Genomic DNA, 19,381 nt, shown 5'->3' on the forward strand with positions numbered 1-19,381 from the left:
ATGTTTTTTGAGTGTCATGGTTCCTGGCTTCAGCTGTATTGCCTGCTGCCTCCTGCTGAGAGTTGTGAGGTCTCCAACTTCTCCAGCGCCCAGCGGTGGGGACACAGCCGAGCAAGCCGGCCATTGTTTACCTGGGGCTGCCGGCCCCCATAGGAGTGAGGGATACTGTGCAACTCCGGAGGGGGATAGAGTAGTGTTAAACACCACCATAAATAGACACCTCTGGTCCTGCCAACCAGTGCGATTGGACCCAGAGCTGAAAAAAGTGGGGAGAATATTAAATTTTCATGTCTGAGAGTGATCTACCAATGCCCTCTAGAAACAGTAGCTGGTAGCCTGCAAGGCGGGTTCTCTTCTTGTGGGTGATGGTTACGCCTAAAATAACGTATCAGGAATTGCATAGAAATAGCATTCCCTTATCTCTAGCAGTGTGAAGTAGATGAAAAATAAATCGTACTCGTGCCAAGACTAAAGAGTCACGTTAAAGTGTTTAAATTCCTGACGCTGTGGAGGGCTCCTGCTCTAACATGACATTTTGGTGCCAATACACTTCCTCCTCTTTCCCCAGTCACTGCCATTGCTTTGTGTGCTCTGCCAGGGAGCGGTTGGCAGGACAGCAAAATAAGCAAATATACCCAAGCCCCACGCAGAGCACCTGGCTAGAGCCAATTCTGTTCCCTAAATCTGTATTCCCATCAGGTCTAAAAGTAGACGAGATAGTTTTGTGGCTGTTTACCTGTATTAATACTGAGTATAAATACATTGTTCATTCCTAAATAGGAACTTGCTGAAAATAATGTCATATTTATTGCAACGTTTGTTTTTCAAGTGACCAAGGAAAGGACTTTCTGTAACACAGTAATTCAGGGAAAATAGACAATTTGAGCACACATGAAATAAAATTTTAACCGTGATTCTCTTGAACTTTTGGGGGTTTGCTTCAGAGTATCTTTTGACAATAATGTCTTATGTTAATTTTATATAATTCTACTTGTCTTCTTTTTGGGCACGTTGCTTCTTTGGAAGTTAATTTTTTACAGCTGAAATTCATAGAGAATGTTGAATAATCCACCTTTAGTGATGATGGGGAGTGGGACAGCCAGCCTGCTGAAATGTTGAAACTGGTGAAGTAGTTGTATTACAATGTACTGAGACTGTACTGTACAATGTACATTACAGTGTACAATTACTAAAGAAAAATGCTTGAGGGTACTGTACTGAAGTCAAGGAAGAGTAACAAGGAAAAGCTGGTGATGGTTGAAAGAGGCCGTTACAATCTGATGAGTAAAAATGGGTTAACAGGTTGGTGAGAAGTACCGCCTGTGCCTGATGGTAGGCTCAGCTCAGTGTTTTCACAATGCATAAAATGTCTAATTTGCAATGTATGGATCTTAAAAAAGAAAATGTAGCATATGTTTTGTATGCGTGTATGAAATCAAGGAGTCTGGCCCCTGTCCCCTAGGAAATCACTGTTTTTCCTTGGAGGACTGGTTGAGGGGAAAAAGGAAGATGATGGGAATAAATTTGTCAGGTTTGTTTGAAGATGACTTGTGCTCAGAGACTGAGAAGACAACAGATGTTAGTACCAAACAATTGCTATTTAATTTACCCATTTTACTTTCATGTTAGAAGATGATGGCAGGACGAGCACCCATAGCTGCTGAGTGGTGGGAAGGGGTCAGAGCAAAGCAGTTGTTTCCTTATGAACTTTGCACATCAGGAGTTGCCAGCCTTCAAAGAGCCCTGTTGTGTTCCTTTCCCCAGCTCCCCACCCCACCAGAGCCTGTCCGCTCGGCAGCGGAGCGGCTGGTCGAGAGTTCCACTTCTGCGGGGCTACGAAAGGAATTGTGGAGTCTGGCTGTTATGCTGTATTTTAGAAATGCAGCAGGTAGACTGGATTTTACTTTCCGATTTGTAACCCAGTGTGCATGAGGCAAAGTGGCAAGATTCCCAACCAGGTGCTCTTAAATGAGGCTTCCCTTTGAGATTTTTTTTTAATATGAAAAATGCATTATATGGTAACAAAGTAAAATGTAATTCAGTGAAATATTCTGACAAAGAGCTTAAGAAATTAAGTGCTGTGATAATGCTTTCTTAAGTGTACAGTATATTCCAGTAATATTGAAATGCCTACTAGGAGTCAGTAATCTCTTTCTTCTGTTTTACAGGTCAACTACATTACTAGAGCAAGGAGAGCTGTGGAAAAAATCAAGGTACCTAAAACATTTTACTGTCTGAACTCTTGGCTGTGTTCTTGCTTGTCATTTAGTCTAATGATTTTAAGGGAGAGGAGGGGAAATGAATCCACAAACTGCCACTTTCAAGTGGTTTTATTAAAAAGCACAGACAAAAAAAAACCCACAATAACTTTAATCTCATTAATGTTGTGCAAAATACTTTTGTGGGATGAAACTGTAGCTTAGGTTTGGTGTGAGTGCAAGAGTCTGAACAGTACTGCATAACACTTGCTCTAAATGTGTGATGAAACTTCTTACGTGTAAGAATATCAAGGTGTCCTCCAAGTTCCAACCACAGTGAGGTGGATGTCACCTATTTGTACGGCTGGTCGCAGTGACCAGCTGGTGATAAGTATCGTCAAAAATGAGTGAATGTGGTGCTTGCTGAAGTCTGCTAATTCCTCACAGTAATTAGCAGACTTCAGCACATTATTTAACCATTACATGTACAGTTTGTAAAGATGCAGATGGAGGAGTATGAAGACAGCAAAACCTGAGCAGTAGCCTATATTTTACAAATGAGGGACTGGGGTTTTTTTATACCTTTTTCAGACACTTCTGACTACTATGTCTTACAAGTGTTTACTGTAGTATAGTGAGCATATATTGTGTTGTGGTCTTCATTTTTATAATAATGGGCAGCAATCTTTTAGGGATTTTAGAATCTCTTATCTGAAGTACTGTTTTTTTTCTACCAGTGTTTTCCACAGCTCCCCAGTCCTTGATTAAAATAAGACAGCATTACAATTTACGTTTTTGCCTGCTATGGAATTTAAAAGACTATTAGATTAATCCTGTAGCTAACACGTGTCTGGGATTCTTTTGGGGTAATTTTTTCGAGTTAGAGAGTTGGTTTTTTTTCTCCTTTTATTTGCTGTGAAATACTACCTGTGGAATGCTACTTGTATCTTGCAATTGCAACACTGAGGCAGAAGCAAGGAAGGAGTCAAAACATTATCACTTTATCAAAATGTAAAGACAATGGCTTTTGTTAATAAAAGCTTATGCATACTTCTGTGCACTTCAAATTGAATAGTGCTGAGCTATCTTCCTCCACTAAGAGTGCACGAAATTGTTCCTTATGAGTGATGATGTAGTGAACTCCGGAGCTCTCTGTCCTGATGAGAAGTTAAATGCTAAATTGCATATTTTCAGCTGTGCAGGTTGCTCATGCAACACATGCAAAAACAGTTTGCTGTAGATAAGAGTACAGTTTATATAGAAATAATCTGTCAAATTTCTCCTTTAAACACAACTTCTAGAGACTGGTTATGTCAAGCATTTGTTTTATGTTTGTGATTGAGGAAAAAAAATAGATGCTTTCTATTTGGTTGCGGTCTTCAAAAGTGTGGAAATTTAAAAGAAATGTTAGAGCAACTTAGAGTGCTGGCAAAAATGAAACGTGTCTAGTTCTTGACCTGCTGGTGGATAATTATGCTTACATTGCAGGCGGTGCAGAACTTCTCAGGTTAGTTATTCGCAAAGAATTGAAAATACAGGAGTGAAACAGCAACATTGGCAGTGACGCGTTCATCGATAATGCATTTCATTTCAAGAAGCAGAGTGATTTCTTAGTCTTTTGACTTTGCTTTAAGATTGTTCAGGTGATCACTTCCACCTTTAAATTGAGATCTTCTGTGATGCTTGGGGAGTTTAAAATGGAAGTTGTTTTCCTGGAAACTTGGGAGACTGTCTGCTGTAGATGGAGCTCCAGCATGGCTACGTTCCCTTTGGTGCTGGACTGGCCTCTCCTGCAGGCTCCTGGTAAGATGAGAAGCTGGCAAAAAGCATAAAAAGGAATTCATGTGTGGCTGGAAAAAAGATATTAAGGGAGTCTCAGACTTTTTATCTGGCGTCTCTAGTGCTGAAGGAGAGGTTTCTATCTCTTTGCCCAATTTAGACAAGAGATTTTACTCCAGACATCTTTTGCCCCTTACTGTGAAAAACCTGTCAGATCCTTTTCCTGACACTTTCTCCCCCGTCAGTCCCTCAGAAAGACTTCAAAAGAGATTTTTCCCTGTTGCAAAAGGAACCAGACATGGCCTTTCTTACTCACCCTGCATTGATAAGTAACATGTGGCTGGCTCCAAACTACAGACTTTCCCAGCCATTTGAGAAAACTCTGTTAATCGTTAAGTTTAAAAAACCATAGGATTGTTCTTTCCTTCTTTGCAATTGCTCTTTTGTGTAATATATCCTGAGAGTTTTGATTCTCTTCTGTCTGAAGCAGTCAGAATTCACTACTGTCTTTCTGATTAACACATATTGAAAAGAAATGTCAAATTTTTAAAACTTTTCCATATGGGAAGGTTTTCTTTATTCATAATATGTGTCATACTGTTGTAACTTTTTTCTTTAATGCCTTTGGATCATCACTGTTTGGAACATTTATTTCAAGAGTGCCCTAGCAGAAAGAAAAATATTATTTTTAAAACTTGAGACTGAGTAAGAGGAGCCTGGAATCAAAATCCACTGTCTTGAATGATTGTTTAAACCTGCTTTGCAGTTTGGCGAAGGTACGAACTGAGAGGTCTTTTCCATAAAATGTAGCTGGGGCTTCATCTTCAAAGACAGGGTATGCCTGAGGACAGTTTCTGATCCTTTTAATAAGAGTAGAGCTCACTTGAAAGGCAAGGCTGCAGATGAAGAAGAATGTAACCTGGGGGTTTATGAGCTCATTCAGTAACTCCAATCTGGTGCTTTGCATTATAACGATGGGAGAACATGGTAAAACAACTGCCTTTTTATTTCCTGCTCTAAGGAGCAGTCTAAAAGCAAATGTATAAAAATACAGTAAGATGAAAGATTAATCTAAATCTGTGTTCAAATTATCACCTGAATTGATTTTTCTTTAAAAGTAATACTAAAAACCCCAAGGTCTCCTGAAATACAGAGAAGCTGGCATCATTACCCCCAACTATTTAACCTGGTTAAACAAAAGTCAGTATTGGCTCTTTGCTGTTGGGGAAACTACACTCCCTTCAGCTTCTCTTCTCCACATGGTTGGTGTGAGGAGGGCTCAGACCTTGAACTGTTAAAACATTCAAGGGACCTGTTGGTACCATTTTCTCAAATCATCTCACAAAACCCTAAGGTTCAGCAAGTTTGTCAAGTTGATTTTTTTTGTGATGCTTTTTGAGAGCAGTGGGTAATGCCTTTCTTTATGAAGCACATTTTTATGTCCCAGTTAGCATTACTCATTTTGCTAGAAATTAGACTTTTAAAATCCCCTTACACATAGTACTGAGGGAGAGGTCAAGGTAGGGCACATTAGGACAGTTACCAAAGTTGTTTTACATATTACTAATGTAGAGTTGACCAAAATTTTTGTCTCTACCCTACTTAGTGTCAGTCCTTAGTGTCCCATGTGCCCCCATGCACCCACCCACCCAGTACAGGGGCATATCTCTTTTGCAGGGTGACTGTGGCAGTGCTGGTGACGGTCATGTTTCTAACCAGGCTGCTGTAGTTTTGGTACTTTTGAGCCCCTGGACTTTCTAAACTTAGAGAGAGACTAGATGTTTTTTGTGGGACTATTTTAAGCATGCTCTTTATGCTTCTGCCACCCCCTCCTCCCTCCAGTTCATCTTTCAACACATCTATTTTGCCATCACCATGTATATATCTCCACTTTCCTACTGGCCCTCACCCTTCCAGTCTAGTAAGGAGGAATTGAGATGAACATTGGCTCGAAATCCATTTAGGCACTCCCTTTCCTAGGTTTGACCAAGGGAAGCTGTTGAATAAGCTTTTACTCCTGGATATATGGCATTTCATGCAAACGTGGAAAGATTATATTCTCTGTCTTCTGTCAGTTACTAACCCTGACAGAACCATACTTTAGCATCCTAGAGGCCTAGGAGCCTCCTGCTAAATCTGCCTTTATAGTCTCCTCTGATGTGTGTGGGGGGGGGCTCAGGGTGAACTTTCTTATTTGGTCGTTTTTTTAATTGGGGCCATTTAAGTCACCCAGGTGGGGCTCTTCAAATGTCAGTGACTCTAGATAATCCTGACTGTGTGAATGATGAAGCAGAATATGTGGTACAAGTGTATTTCTGCCTTAAATGCCTGTCTCCATAAGTACTTGTGAAAAGAAGTTGGTCTCGCAGTCTGTTAACAAAACCAAAACTAAACATACGGTTGGTCTCATGCACATTTCATTAAACCCTGAAATCTGATGCCTTGTTCTCTGCAGCAATCAGTTTCAAGCTTTTTTGTTCCCAGCATGAGAAGCTTCAGTGCAGAAAAGTCTGAGTCTTTGACTTAATCTTCTCACTAAGTATTTGTAGCTACAGACAATAATATTTGTTCATACTGTATCTGCATTCTGTGTTTTTCTGGTTCAGCTTGACAAAAGATAACTACATTCATTATGAAGATACCTTTATTTTTCTGGTGGTGTTCATTTGTTGGGCTTTTTCTCTCTTGTTGAGGTGAAGAAACTTTCTGGAACACAACTCCTGTTTGCTTGGCTGGTCTCAACCCTGTCGTGTGCTGGACGTGACAATGGTGCTGTGTCTCTTCCACCTCTCCAGCTTTCCCCGCTGGTGGTAGCGCTCACTGAACTGAGCTATGCGCTGCGACCAGTTGCATCAAAGCACTGGAGCCCTGCCCAGATACTCATAAACAAATGAAATACAATGTTGAATATATATTGTGCAAGCTGAAGTAATCAAGGAGGATATTAAAAAAAAGACAAAAGGGGATTCTGTTCAATGTTTCTACAGTTGTTGCCTTTCTCCTGAAAAAGCACTTCCTCTGTGTGTAGCTCCTGTTGCTTTAGTATGCATTTTGAAAGGGTGGTGTGGTTGTCGATTGTGTTTTGGGTTTAATTGTTATTTTAAAAACACTATAATTTTCAACATAGACTGTCATTACAAAATAGAACCTGGTTCTCTGTATCCTCAGCACCAACCTGAGGATTGCCTTGTCTCAAAAGAGCCAAAACCAAGGTTTCTCTGGCATGGTCAGCTTGAGCACTTGCAGTGCTTCTCTTGCTATGATAGAAAGCCAGAGGAGGAGAGTTTGGTAGCGGAGGATGAGGAAGCTTTTAAAGTAGACCAGGAAAACATCACCCTAGGATACTTTCAGAATTAGTGCAGTATTTCTATGATCCATAGCAGTAAGGAAGACTTATCCAAATTTATGCAGTCTTTTAAAATGTGAATAAGGCACTTGAAGCGCAGATCCTGCTTCCTCAGGCATGCTGCTGAGCCTTGGGTTTGTGCAGAATTTCTGAAGATATTACTTCTGTTGTGGATTTAGGAAAAAGACATTCAGGCTTTCCCAGCTAGTGTATCTTTTGAAGGCATTATTTTCATTACGCTAAAATCCTGAATTGTTGGTGCTGCCTTTTTTTTTTTTTTTTTTTTTTCTGTTCCCACGAGTGCCTGGAACGTGTCGAAGAGTGTTGGATTGCCCGTCACCGTTTTCCTTTTCCCTTTCCGATGCCCCTATCATGGAAGCAGTTTGCTGGCAGCAGATAAGTTTTTATATCTCATTCCCTGTCAAGTTCCTCAGTCTTTGTGATAAAGCAGTTTCATGTGAGGCAGGAGGAGGAAGAGAACAACATTCATGTGAAGTCTCTGCACCAGGCGTTGGAGGAGTTTGACAGGTATCTCCAGAAGGAATTGTAGGGAGTGGACGCTGCCAAGCATGGGAGAGGTGCTGGAGCTCTGGAGTTCACCAAACAAAGAACTTGTTCTTTTTCAGTTGATATGAACAGGCTGTTATAAGTTAGCAGTGCAGATTGTGTTATCAAATCCTGTTAATTATAAATTAATGAAAAACAGCTCTGGAAAACGGAGTTGATACAATTATTCAGTAGCTTGTGACGAGATGAGCAGATTTTCAGCTCTTTCTATGTGATGCTGGAATTAAAGCTGAAAATGCAGATTCAAAATTGCAGACTGGCATATTTTAAATCAGTAAGTTTATAACTACAAGATAACAGATCTAGCTTATAATTAAATGGTGTTTCCAAAGGACAAAATAATTCTATTTTGCTAGCATTATAGCTATTAACAAAATGAGTTTAAATGTGTCACCCTGCCTCTACCAGGTTGTACTTAATTTTTTTAATTGCTCCTCAGCTTTAGGAGTAAGTCTGTGCTTAAAGGCTTAAAAATGCTGAATCTTTGTGAACATGAAAAAATGTAACTAGATGCATATCAGCTCATCACTGTGGCTTTTCAGTGGAGGTTGTTGGGTTTTTATCCAACCTATTCTGGTTTGGCTTAATTCATAAGCTGAGTGGAGTGAATGAAGAAGTAGTGTTTAAAAATTGAACATTTTCCAAAGTTGTTATAAGCCTTAAAATTCTCTTCCACTCAATACTGATTTAATAATTTCAACAACAGCCTGTGTTTTTAGCATTTTATTCCCCTTCACTCATTGAACTGTGTTCAGTAATGATGCCCTCCTTAGAAAATGTTGATATTTAGAAGGTCAGTTTAATAAACATACAGCTTTTTGTTTCCCCTCTGCTGAAGCTGGATTTACTTCTTAACAGTTCAATTGTAATAACATGAGGGTTTTCGCTGTCTGCTGATGGCCAGTGACTCTTCACAGAAAAGAATCTGTTAAGTGGAACTAGTTCTAAGATTTGGCTTAGTTGTGTACCTTGGCATGTCGGGTTAAAACAATGTCAGTTGAGTTATTTGCAGCTGACACTCCCTTAACAGCATAAGCCCTTGTGAAGGAACAGAATTAACTGAGCCTTTCCAATGCTGCAATCTCCACTTGTTATCAGCACGGAGTGCGAGGAAATGTGATCTGTATTGTGTCATCTTTAGGCTGAGGGAGAGTCTTGGTTGAAGGGGGATGGGGGTTAAAAAAAAAAAATCTCTAATGTAGCATAAGTGCAAGTCTGATTTTCTTTATGCTCTGTCTGCATTCAGGAACTGTTTTCAGTGGTGAACGGTTGCTGTTATTGCCCAGTGTCTGCACCTCAACTTAGAGAAAGATACATGGGTTTTCGCATCAAACACAGTTTGAAGTTTATCTATACAGGTAATTGGAGTAACCTATAATCAGTTCTCTTAATTTTAAGTTCAAGTTATCCATGTTTTTGGATTAACTTTAGTGCAGCTACACAAATCAGTGGCTGATCAGTGCTGAATCAAATCTGTTTATTTTCAGCTAACCGTCTTTAATAGCAGGGATGGCATTAGACTTTTTATACTTGACATGGGCTTGACGTATACTTGACATTAATTCTCCTAATAAGTTAAAGCAATCAAGCCCCCAAATGTTACAATTTAACAACAACAAAACAAACCCATTTGCAGTCTTTGAGTATGTGTTCCTTAAAAAATAAATAATGAAACCCATGGCATTATGAAACATATTGTAACTCACAAGAGTTCCAATCCTGGTTATAATACAGCAGAAATCACCTTGCCACTTTGGAGCAGTGACCTGCTACCGTGAAGGTCTGGAAGGAGGTAACTTTCAATTTTTTCAAAGCAGGAGGTCTGTTGATACCAGTCTCAAGCTTCTAGAAGGCAGTGACTTCAGAAAGCATCTGTGTCGCTTTCAGTATGGTGGCATATGGGGTCTGGGATAGCAAAGCTTGTTCTTACCTGGTTTGCAATAAGAAGTAGTTTGAACTATGGTTATGTTTGTATGGTTGAATGGAAAGTCCACTGGTAACATCTGAGCTGGGGAACTGAGCGTTGCAGTTTCCATGCCAGCTTTCTGCCTTTGCTAGTCATAAAAGTGAGAATACTTGTTACAAGGAAGCTGAAGCTTGCAGGTAATAAAGTGGCTCTTTAAACACTGTGATTTGTAAGTTGGATAAAATATATACCGTCTATCAAAGACTTGAAACTATTTTTTTTTTGTTGCAACTTCTTATTTTTAAGCAGTAAGGAGGATTTTATAGCAGAGTTAAGGAATCTCTGAGAAACAAGGAGACATCTTTCAAAAGTTGAAGCTTCCTCCAATGAAAATAGAAAGGGAAAAAAAACCCCACCACCTCTTGCAAATTAAATTTTAAAGTATAATAAGCCTGGCCAAAAGATATTCTGAGAAACAATTTGCTAAAGATATGAGAGCCTACAATAAATCATTTAAATTGAATCATTTCAAGTACATCAGAAATGGACATCCTGCCAGACAGACTGGAGAGCTGATAGATGACTGAAGTGTAAAAGAAGTGCTCGGCGAAGATAAGGCACAGAATGAAAGCTAAATCATTTGTATCCAGGTTGACTTTCCTGGTTGACTTTCCTGAGAGATTTTAATGCAGGAACTTCACTCCATAGGTGATATTTTGGGAACTGGTCTCAAATTGAAATGTTGGTAGGAAAGATTTTTAGAACCTAAAAAAAATAAAAAAGTAACAAATTGCCAGGAGTGGGTAACACTTCCCCAGGAGATATTAAGGTAACTGCATGCGACAATGCTGATCTGGCAACTGTGATCTCTTACTGAAAACTGCTGCAGGATCAGAGGCAGGAAAATAGGGAAACACAATTTCAATATATTAAAAGCATTCCAGGAATAGTCAGGGTACCACAGAGCAGCAGGTCTGGACAGGCAAGTTGGTATGTTTCATTAGGAACAAAGACCACAGAATTGGTAAACGTGTGGGCGTATATCATTTATCTTGCAATTTGAGAGAAGTGCACATGTACATTTCAAATAGATGGTCTGTAGCCTTATGGCGAGATGTGCAGTTAATTGGGTCTCTTCTTTTTCTTCCCCTTCAGCTTGCAGAATTGAAACAATCGGTGATGTCAAATGCAAAAAGCCAATCGTATATTCTGTAATCATATAACTTTGTGAAAGATATACTTAATTAATAACTAGAAACAGTATACTATACTGCAATGTAACTTTTTGTTAAATTAGATGGATTTCAATAAATAATTAGATCACAAGAAATAGTGGACTGAAATGAACTGTATGGCATCAGGGGCACTGAATGACCTGTATGTAGTCAAAATCTGAGACTGACGATTTACATCAATTTAGATGTCAATGTTTGTTCAGTTTTGGCCAAGTTCTGACCATGAGATGTAGGTGAAGCTTAGTTTGTGGTGAATGTGGCGTGGCCGGTAAGTGGACTCCTATGAAGTCGACCAAGTCTGAATTTTCTCTTGTCGTCATACGTGATTGTCACGTGTCAGTCTGGATGCCTGTGACTTCTTTTTACATTGCTGATAACACACACTTCTTGGTAAAAGGATACAAAATGAGTAAGGTATAGTGTCATCCTGGCTTTGGATACAAGGGTTCAGGAAAAAAGATTCTTTGGAGTAATAGCAGCTTCATGCAAGTTGTTCCATGGGTACAGCCTCTTTAACGTGTCTAACTTTGCATGTGGACCAAACACATTTGAAATTTCTTCAGTGTAAAAAGTTTGCATTGGAATTAAACATCGGGGTTTTTTCCTACTAGTTCATCACAAGCGTATAAATGCATGAAGTGAAAGAGGAAATGGGCGTTTTATGAACTTTCACTTTTTCTGCCAAAGAGAAAAATACCAGATTAAAAGACAGAGCCGATTGATACACTCGTTTTGATGATATCTCCCTTGAAGTAGCAAACAGTTGCACAAAGCAATAAGGCTGTGTGCTGTGAGGGGTTTTTTCAGCTACTTATCATCGTAAGGGGGAAGAACTTGCATTTCACTGATTGTGTGTAAAGTTGCTGATGACCTGTACATGTTTGAAAAGATAATTAATTGTGGAAAAAAAAAAAACCTCTTAATACCGATTTGTGTTAAAATGTTAATACCTGAATGATGGTGAAATAGCTTTAAAGTGAAACAAATTTACTAGGCCAGCCAAAATGCCCTCTGCTGCATCTCTTAGCTATTTATCAGTTTTGTACCAAGGAATCATGGAAAGAGGAAAGGTTACCAGAGAGGTCAGGTTACTTCCACTGAAACATTTTCTTTCACCAGATCTGTCCTTCTGGCTTCGGGACTGTAGATAAATTTATGCTTTTATCTTTAAAGCATAAACCACCAAGTTTTCATCATTGTTTTTTGCACACGTTGTGTCATATGGAAGAAAGCATATGTTTGTAGGTGGGTACTGATAAGGTTGCATGATTTAGAAAAGTGTTCAAAAATCCTTTCATCTTCACCATAACTTGCAATCTTCTGTGCTTGCCGTGAATCATGCCAACTCAACCCCAGATCATCTAGCTGTCGTGTAAGGAGGTGAACTAAAATTAGCTTTTACCAAATACATTTCAGTATTTGGTACTCAGTATGTTTCACCGCAATACGCCGTGCGTTGCAGTGAGTACAGCAAGGTGCGTGCAGTGGGCTGATGGATGCAAGGGGTTTGTTGTTGCTTTAACTCAACTTTCAAGACAGACTGTTAAAGGATTTCTGGTATACAGGAGTACTTTGCTTATTTACAAGTCATGTTAATGCTGAAATCTAAAAACTTTAGTACCACATTGATGTTCAGAAGTGCGAGTTGTGTAATGTGTTAACTTTTGGCTCATTTTTCTTTCTTGACAGCAATAGTAAAATACAGAAGACAGTCTTTGAGATGTATGTTAGCTTTAAGCATTTACTGGAAGTGGGAGGGGAAGCATTGTCATTGCTTCAACAATCTTTTTATGGAACTTATTAAACACCATTTTCTCTTAAACTTGTTTGCTTTATAGTGGTCTCCATAGACATACGTTTGCCTAATCAAGTAAATTTGTATTTTGATCACAAACCCATTAAAATTTAAATCTGTTATGTTTTTCTCCCCCTTCCTCCTCCCCTCAGTTTTCTTCCTGCTCTGTTCCCTCCATGTTGACTTTTTTTTTATTTATGTTTTTTAAGGAATCAGACATGTATTTTCTCTTAATGTTTGTTATGTTAGCAGCTCCTGCACTTGGTATTCTGAAAGCTTGTTTGTGCCTGGTGACATTTTTCTCACAGCAAGTTTTAGTCTACACTCACACTAGTGTTGCCAGATCTTGGTATTTGCTGGTACCACAAGGTCCTCGTTTTATACTGGGTTGTACTGCAGTGCAGAAAATTAGTATGTAATGTGGCTTGTTGACTGGAGCAATGTAAAAGACGTCTTTGCCCCTGAAGTTAGTGAGAAGAATAGAAAAAACACGTGGCAAATTGTACTACTTGTTGTGCTGTATGAATTGGAAGAATTTAATAAGTAGACTTCTATTTTTCCACGACTTGCTGGATTTTTTTCTCTCTTGGTACTTAAAATAGCCAAATGATCTCTTCTTATGTGTTTTGTTAGTCTTGCATGTAGCTTGGTAGTGTTTCAGAGCAGCATGTGTCTTGCATAACTTGAGATGTCTGCAGTATGGATGTCTACTTCTGAATTATTGGCCTCTGTTGCAATCACTGTAAGTCTACAGTGCGGCCAATGAAGTCTAAAAAATTACTCACTTCATCCTAGGGAGAGACTTTAATTAAGCAATGAATTCACGTTATGTAAATATCTAAAGTCAGGCAAAAAAAATATCGCACTAATGACCTAATGAATTCATGAACACAGATGTTGAACATGAAGATGTTAAGTTTCAGTAGTTCATGCATAATATGAAAGATAAATGAAAACTATTACTTTAGGACTTAGGAATTTTCCGTTTAGACGGGGAACTTTTAGACATTGGGCAACTTTGTTCCTGATTCAAATTCAAGAGAAAAACTTAAATCATCCCAAGTGACTCCCAAATTATTTAACAATAAAGTATGAAATGTGGTAATTCATGCACTGAACTCCTCCTGTAAGTTCAGATTGGTGCTATTTATCCTTAACCATTATGTAATGTAGGTATTTCTAGGCACTGTCAAGTACCTTCCATATTTCAGTAATTATTCCGATGTATGGGATACATATTGGCTATTCATTCATGTGGGCACTTTCTCAGCATGAGTAAATGCAACTTCCTCATTCTATGCCTGAATGTGAAGCCTAGGGATTTTCTAAACCCCTTTTAACATCCTTTTAGTGTGAAATTCTTTGCTGCGTAGCAAATCTGAGAGCTATGCACCACTTGAAACCTCACTGCTACTCACCCATAAGTCTGTTTTGGGAGGTAAGCGGTACGCAGGCCTGGAGCCCTCTCTGCATCTGAATTGTAGCCTTAGTCATTTAATTTATCTCCAGCTTGAGGCATCATGCCTGAATTTAAATGCTAAATCCTTAAGAGCAGAAGAATTGTGGTATTTATTTCTGGGACACATCTTCCATGCTTTTAAGTGATGCATAGATTTGGATAGGTTTGTTGTGCAAGAACTTTGCTTTGGAGAAGAAAAAGGAGAAAGAGAAGAGACTAGTCTGCGAGCAGTTGTGTTTGGTTAGCCATGGCATACATGCGCCTGCGAAATTCACTGGAATCACTTCTATTTGCAGTTCTCAGCTGAGTTTTATGGATGCAGGGAAATTTACTCTGTTGTCGCTTTTAACATCTAGCAATATTTTCACAGCCTTCTATCAAAATGTTACTGAAAACTGAGCCTGAAAAACAATTTTGAAATCGATAGCTATTGATTTAATACCTATTTTAATAACCATGGGTGGAGTGAGAGTCATTTCTAAGCTATGTAATTTCTTGAGAGGCGGTTTACAGCGCTGTCACCATCCCTTAGTTTGCTGAAATATCTTAGGTTTTGAGGTAGGGCTTAATAAAGCCTTTAATCCCTCTGGAATTTTTGGATTAAAAACGTCACATTGTTTTGCTGTTTAAATATGGTTTTGCCTTGTATTGCTCAATATTTAGTATACATAATATATTAAGTATTATATAAGTAAGATATATTGTTATTATTTGTATTGCAGCAATTCACGTGAAAAGAGCTAAGAGTCTTGGAAAGTTGGCCTTAAGTGCCTCGGAGGTCACAGGGTTGCTCAGTGCTACTGCTGCTGCGTGCCCTTGCTTCCACCTCCCTCTGGCTGTGCCTTCTTCCCCAATGTAAAACTGGACTGATTGCATACAGAAGCTTTCTCTGTTTCTAATACACGAGAAAGTCAGGTTTTGTTGTGGCAGACAGTAAGTAACATAAAAAACCATCCCCCGATGGATTTGCCCGATGTTGAGTAGCTAAAAGTGAAATTACGGGAAGAATGATGAGTGTTCTTCTGGTTTTCAAGCAGCAGCGGAACTATTCCTGTGACAATATAGTGAGATTCCTTGCAGTCTGAAGTGTGCTATACTTCTAATGTTAAGAAATTGTGCTGCTTCTGTTTACCCATTACTGAGTCATTGGTTCCAAGGGAGTAAAAGGAGAAGGTATCTTAAGCCATTTGTACAAATTCATACTTTCCAGTCAACCACAGGATTTAGATTTACTTTCCTTGGGGAAACTGTAAATTACTGAGAGTCCTCTACTTCTGTGTTTTCCCAGTGATAATACTGCGGGCTTGTGTAGGTGTTTCAGAGATGATACCAATCTTCCTGAAGCATAGATTTAAAATTTAGAGATCCATATTAAAAAAGGTAATGTTTAAATATTTCATGAGTCTTGTTTGATAAAGCAATATTGTTCTCCTATTTGTTTCTTTACTGTATGAACACAATATTACAGTCTTATTTCTGCAGAGTGTTTTTCTTTCTGCACAATGGTACACAAGCCTGTAGTTTTAGCAAATCCAATTTATTCAACAAAATACGTAAGATTGTACTTCAGCGTGCCTTTTTTGTAAAGGGAATAGTCCTTGGATAGTTACTTCTTACCTTAGGTAATGGACTTGAAAATTGTCAGGTGCAAATATTTTCTTGTTAGTGTTGTTCTTCTGAATACCCGTGCAGTTTGAGAGGTTGTCCCTGGTTGAGTGGTCCAGCAAATGAAAAGGTGACCTGCTGTTACTAAAGATCAAAGGAGCTCTTTCTAACTGGTGGTGTTGGAGCTAAAGCAAAAATACCGGTAATATATATTAGAAGAGTCTTGCTGTGTGTTGATTTACCCAGTAAAAAGGATTCCATATGGATAATTTGGAATTTTTAAATGGGGGCTGGCTTGTGTTAAGGGAGGGGAAAAAAATACGTTTGTTTTTTTTTTAATATGTTAGAGGGGAAAAAAAAGATGACCTGTGAATGCAGCCTGGTGAGTTTATTCCGGAGTGGGGATGAAATTTCCAGGCGCTCAGTGAGGTGGGGTTTGTAGATGTTTCCCGTAGCATCCTCCTTTTATATACTCTGTGCCTTTCCTGAAATCCCAAGGGTGGCATGAGGGGATTATATCCATAGGAAAGACTCTAAAGGGCTGAATTCTGCCTTTAGTTCTGGAGCCTCAAGGCTGCAAGCATTGGGAGGATTACTTACCAATAAGTAATAATTACCAATAAGTAGTAATAACTTACCAATAACTTTTACTCTAGTGTAGATGGAGCAAAGTCTCCAGCAATGTCATTGGAAAAGCGCTGACCCCAAGTAAAAGTGATGACTTTTATGAAGTGCTCCCATATCTACCTGTTTGGCATCAGCTAATGTAAAAGCATCTTGGCAGAGCGGATATAGAGACGCAGGTTTCTGAGACTGTCCCACCTTGTCTCGGACAGTGACAGTAGTGTCCATCCTGCATGCTGAGCCTGGCTTTGTGGCAGCTCCCCATCCCCGTCCCCCCAGCCCGCCGACATCTTCCCCAGATGACTTTATCCTCATAACACAGATACACAGAGCGCTGGTCTGGATTTCATTTCTTCTTCTTCAGCTCCTTGGGCTCTCGCGCGCATTCCTAACACGTTACCAACAGCCCGCGCCTCCGAAAGGGCCGTATCAGCTTTCGGTGGCAAAAGCTCGGAGAGGAAACAGGCAGGTTCCTCTGTGCGCAAACAGCTGGGCAGTTGTGGATGGAATTAATTGCTGATATACACTGGCTGTGTTTTTCTTCTCTTGTCATTTCCTTTGCAGCTGTGAAAGGCAAGTTATTTAGGCTTTGAAAACAGCGCAGGCCTCAGCAGTAGTGATGCAAAAGTACTGAAATATGTACACTTATTAGGATTTGTATACAAAATAAAAGTTCTCCTGAGCTGTAACAACCAGCACTGTTGATGTTGGTATTCAAATTCGAACTGCACCTTCCAAAAGTAACTTCTGGCTTCTGATTTCCAGCTTGAAAACAATCTTGTTAGGGGAGGTTTGGCTTTCTGAAAGCAACAGTCAGTATTTTCTGAAAATAGGAGTCTAAAGTTGAGCGTTGAAAGTAATATGTTCTGAAAATCGTTGTCTTCCATCTCTAGTCTTGGAGCTATAGTATCAAATGGAGTGGTGCTGCTTTAGCCAAATGTGAAACAGTCAAGTTGCTGGAAGTCATGTTCCAGGCCAGCAGTTATGGGAAATTTATCACGGGGTTGGAAAATACACGTTATCTACAGGGCTGCGTGTCTGCCTCGAGGCTTCACCCAGCCCATAACAATGCAAAAACAAACCACCCATCACAAATGAAAAAATTCTGTCAAAAGTAGATTCTGAGCGCTAGTAGCATCAGAAGCTGCAGTGTACTGCTTTGAGTTGTAAAATGAGTGGAAAAATGTGTAGTATCTATTGTTGAAGATAATATTTTTCTATCTTCCACCCTGTTAAGTCCCACAGATATTTTTCCCCTTGTTTATTAAATTGTTCTAAATGCACTTTTATTTTATGGAAATTGTTAGGCTTCCCCTACTAGCAGGCTTATGCTGCCATGTGATTTACTCAAGGGAACATCTATAAGCTCTTTTGCCAAAATAACTACAACCCTCCTAGGGATTTTACTGATACACAGTAATTGCATATTGTATATTTATAAATAGTCTGATATGTAGAATGGATTGTTTATTTAAACAAATGCTAGAGAAAGTTTTTGTTGTTTTAAGACCTGGTCCTAATAACTAAATAAATGAAGTTGTACAAATATGCTGAAAATGTCCCCACCAGCTTGTGTTGTGCAATTACTTCTACCACAAGATGAGAATTTCAAAGGTCCCACTGAAACCAGGGCCATTATTTGTGGTAAGAAAGACTGTGCAGAGTGAGGAAGGGTTGACAGACCAAGATCTTAAAAAAAAAAAAAAAAAGTGGGGGGAAAAAAAAAAAAATAAAATTAGAAGTTACACAACTCTTGAAAGGAGCCAGGCTTTTCAGTCACAGCAACCGCATCAGCCGGGCTCTTGCAGAGAGCGCTGCAGAGATTTGTGTGGCTGTCCTTGCAGCGAATACAAAGGAGCGCATCCGAGTTTCAGCCTTTCATGCAAGGGATTTCCGCTGTGAACTTGCATCTGTCATGGCTCATGGCGCGCAAGGAGACACCAGCCTGAGCCTGGCTCACATGGCGTGCAGGAAGTTCAGCTGCAGTGACTCGATTGTAAATCTGAGCCAGAGAGTCGGCGTGCTTGAACCGGGGCTGTTACTTCAAAGAATAAAGGCTGCCTCTTTGAAAGACGTCTAGTTTTTATAGCTATACAAAAGTTAACTATTACATGAGTCGTATGTTATACATATGTAGCTATGTGTGTATATATATGTTCATATTTTATTTTAAATATACATGTGTCATAGGCACCCTGTCCCGTGTATGTCACGCTAAGTACTTTTTTGGCAGGTAACAGAAGTTATGGAAACAATTAAAATTCCTGTGCAACATTGGATTACTTACTTGTTTGGAAGAGTGGGTGGTGTTTGGTGGAGGGGAAAAAAAAAAAGGCAAATCTGTACTTTAAAACCAGTGTAAAAGCATTCTGGAGTGTTTTTACCAGAAGATCTTTTTGTCAATTTGTGTTTTGACAGAAAGGGCTGAACATCATGAATACAGTTCTGGGTTTTGTCCTCTGGTGTATCTTATTAGTAAATATTTAAGAAATTACAGAGCTGCAGTTGTTTTTATGGCCAGTAACCAACTGTGTCCATGTCAAGGCACTAAACAATGTATGGGAACAGTGCTCTTAACTGCCCCATCGTGCAAGAAGTTGTTAAAGTTTAGAACCTGGTTGCTTTCTGCTCTGCTTCATGTTATTTCCTAACTCACTTTAATCTACTGCCTGTCTGTCTGAGAGATTAAAGGTGACCCAAAAAAAAAAAACCACAACCACCAACCAGTTTTTAAGAACTCATAGTAACTGGGCAATTTAATTTCAGAGAACAGTGAATGTCTTGATCCAGAGACTCTGCAGCTGCATTTTCCTATGGGTTACGTGACAGGCTGGTGGCATGATTTGCTTTGCAAACATGTAAACGAG

At 39.3% G+C, this 19,381-nt stretch overlaps 1 protein-coding gene across 2 annotated transcripts in view; it reads left to right on the forward strand.

Moving 5' to 3' along the window:
- Positions 1-19,381, forward strand: part of ADD3 (adducin 3) — a 100,418-nt gene that overhangs the window by 33,197 nt on the left and 47,840 nt on the right. For both annotated transcript variants that reach the window (XM_074158962.1, XM_074158961.1), the window contains exon 2: positions 2,169-2,213. The gene's annotated coding sequence lies outside the window, so the exon portion shown is untranslated. The remainder of the gene's footprint in view (positions 1-2,168; positions 2,214-19,381) is intronic.

This window comes from Numenius arquata, chromosome 15, assembly GCF_964106895.1.
Source record: "Numenius arquata chromosome 15, bNumArq3.hap1.1, whole genome shotgun sequence".
Taxonomy (NCBI): Eukaryota; Metazoa; Chordata; class Aves; order Charadriiformes; family Scolopacidae; genus Numenius; species Numenius arquata.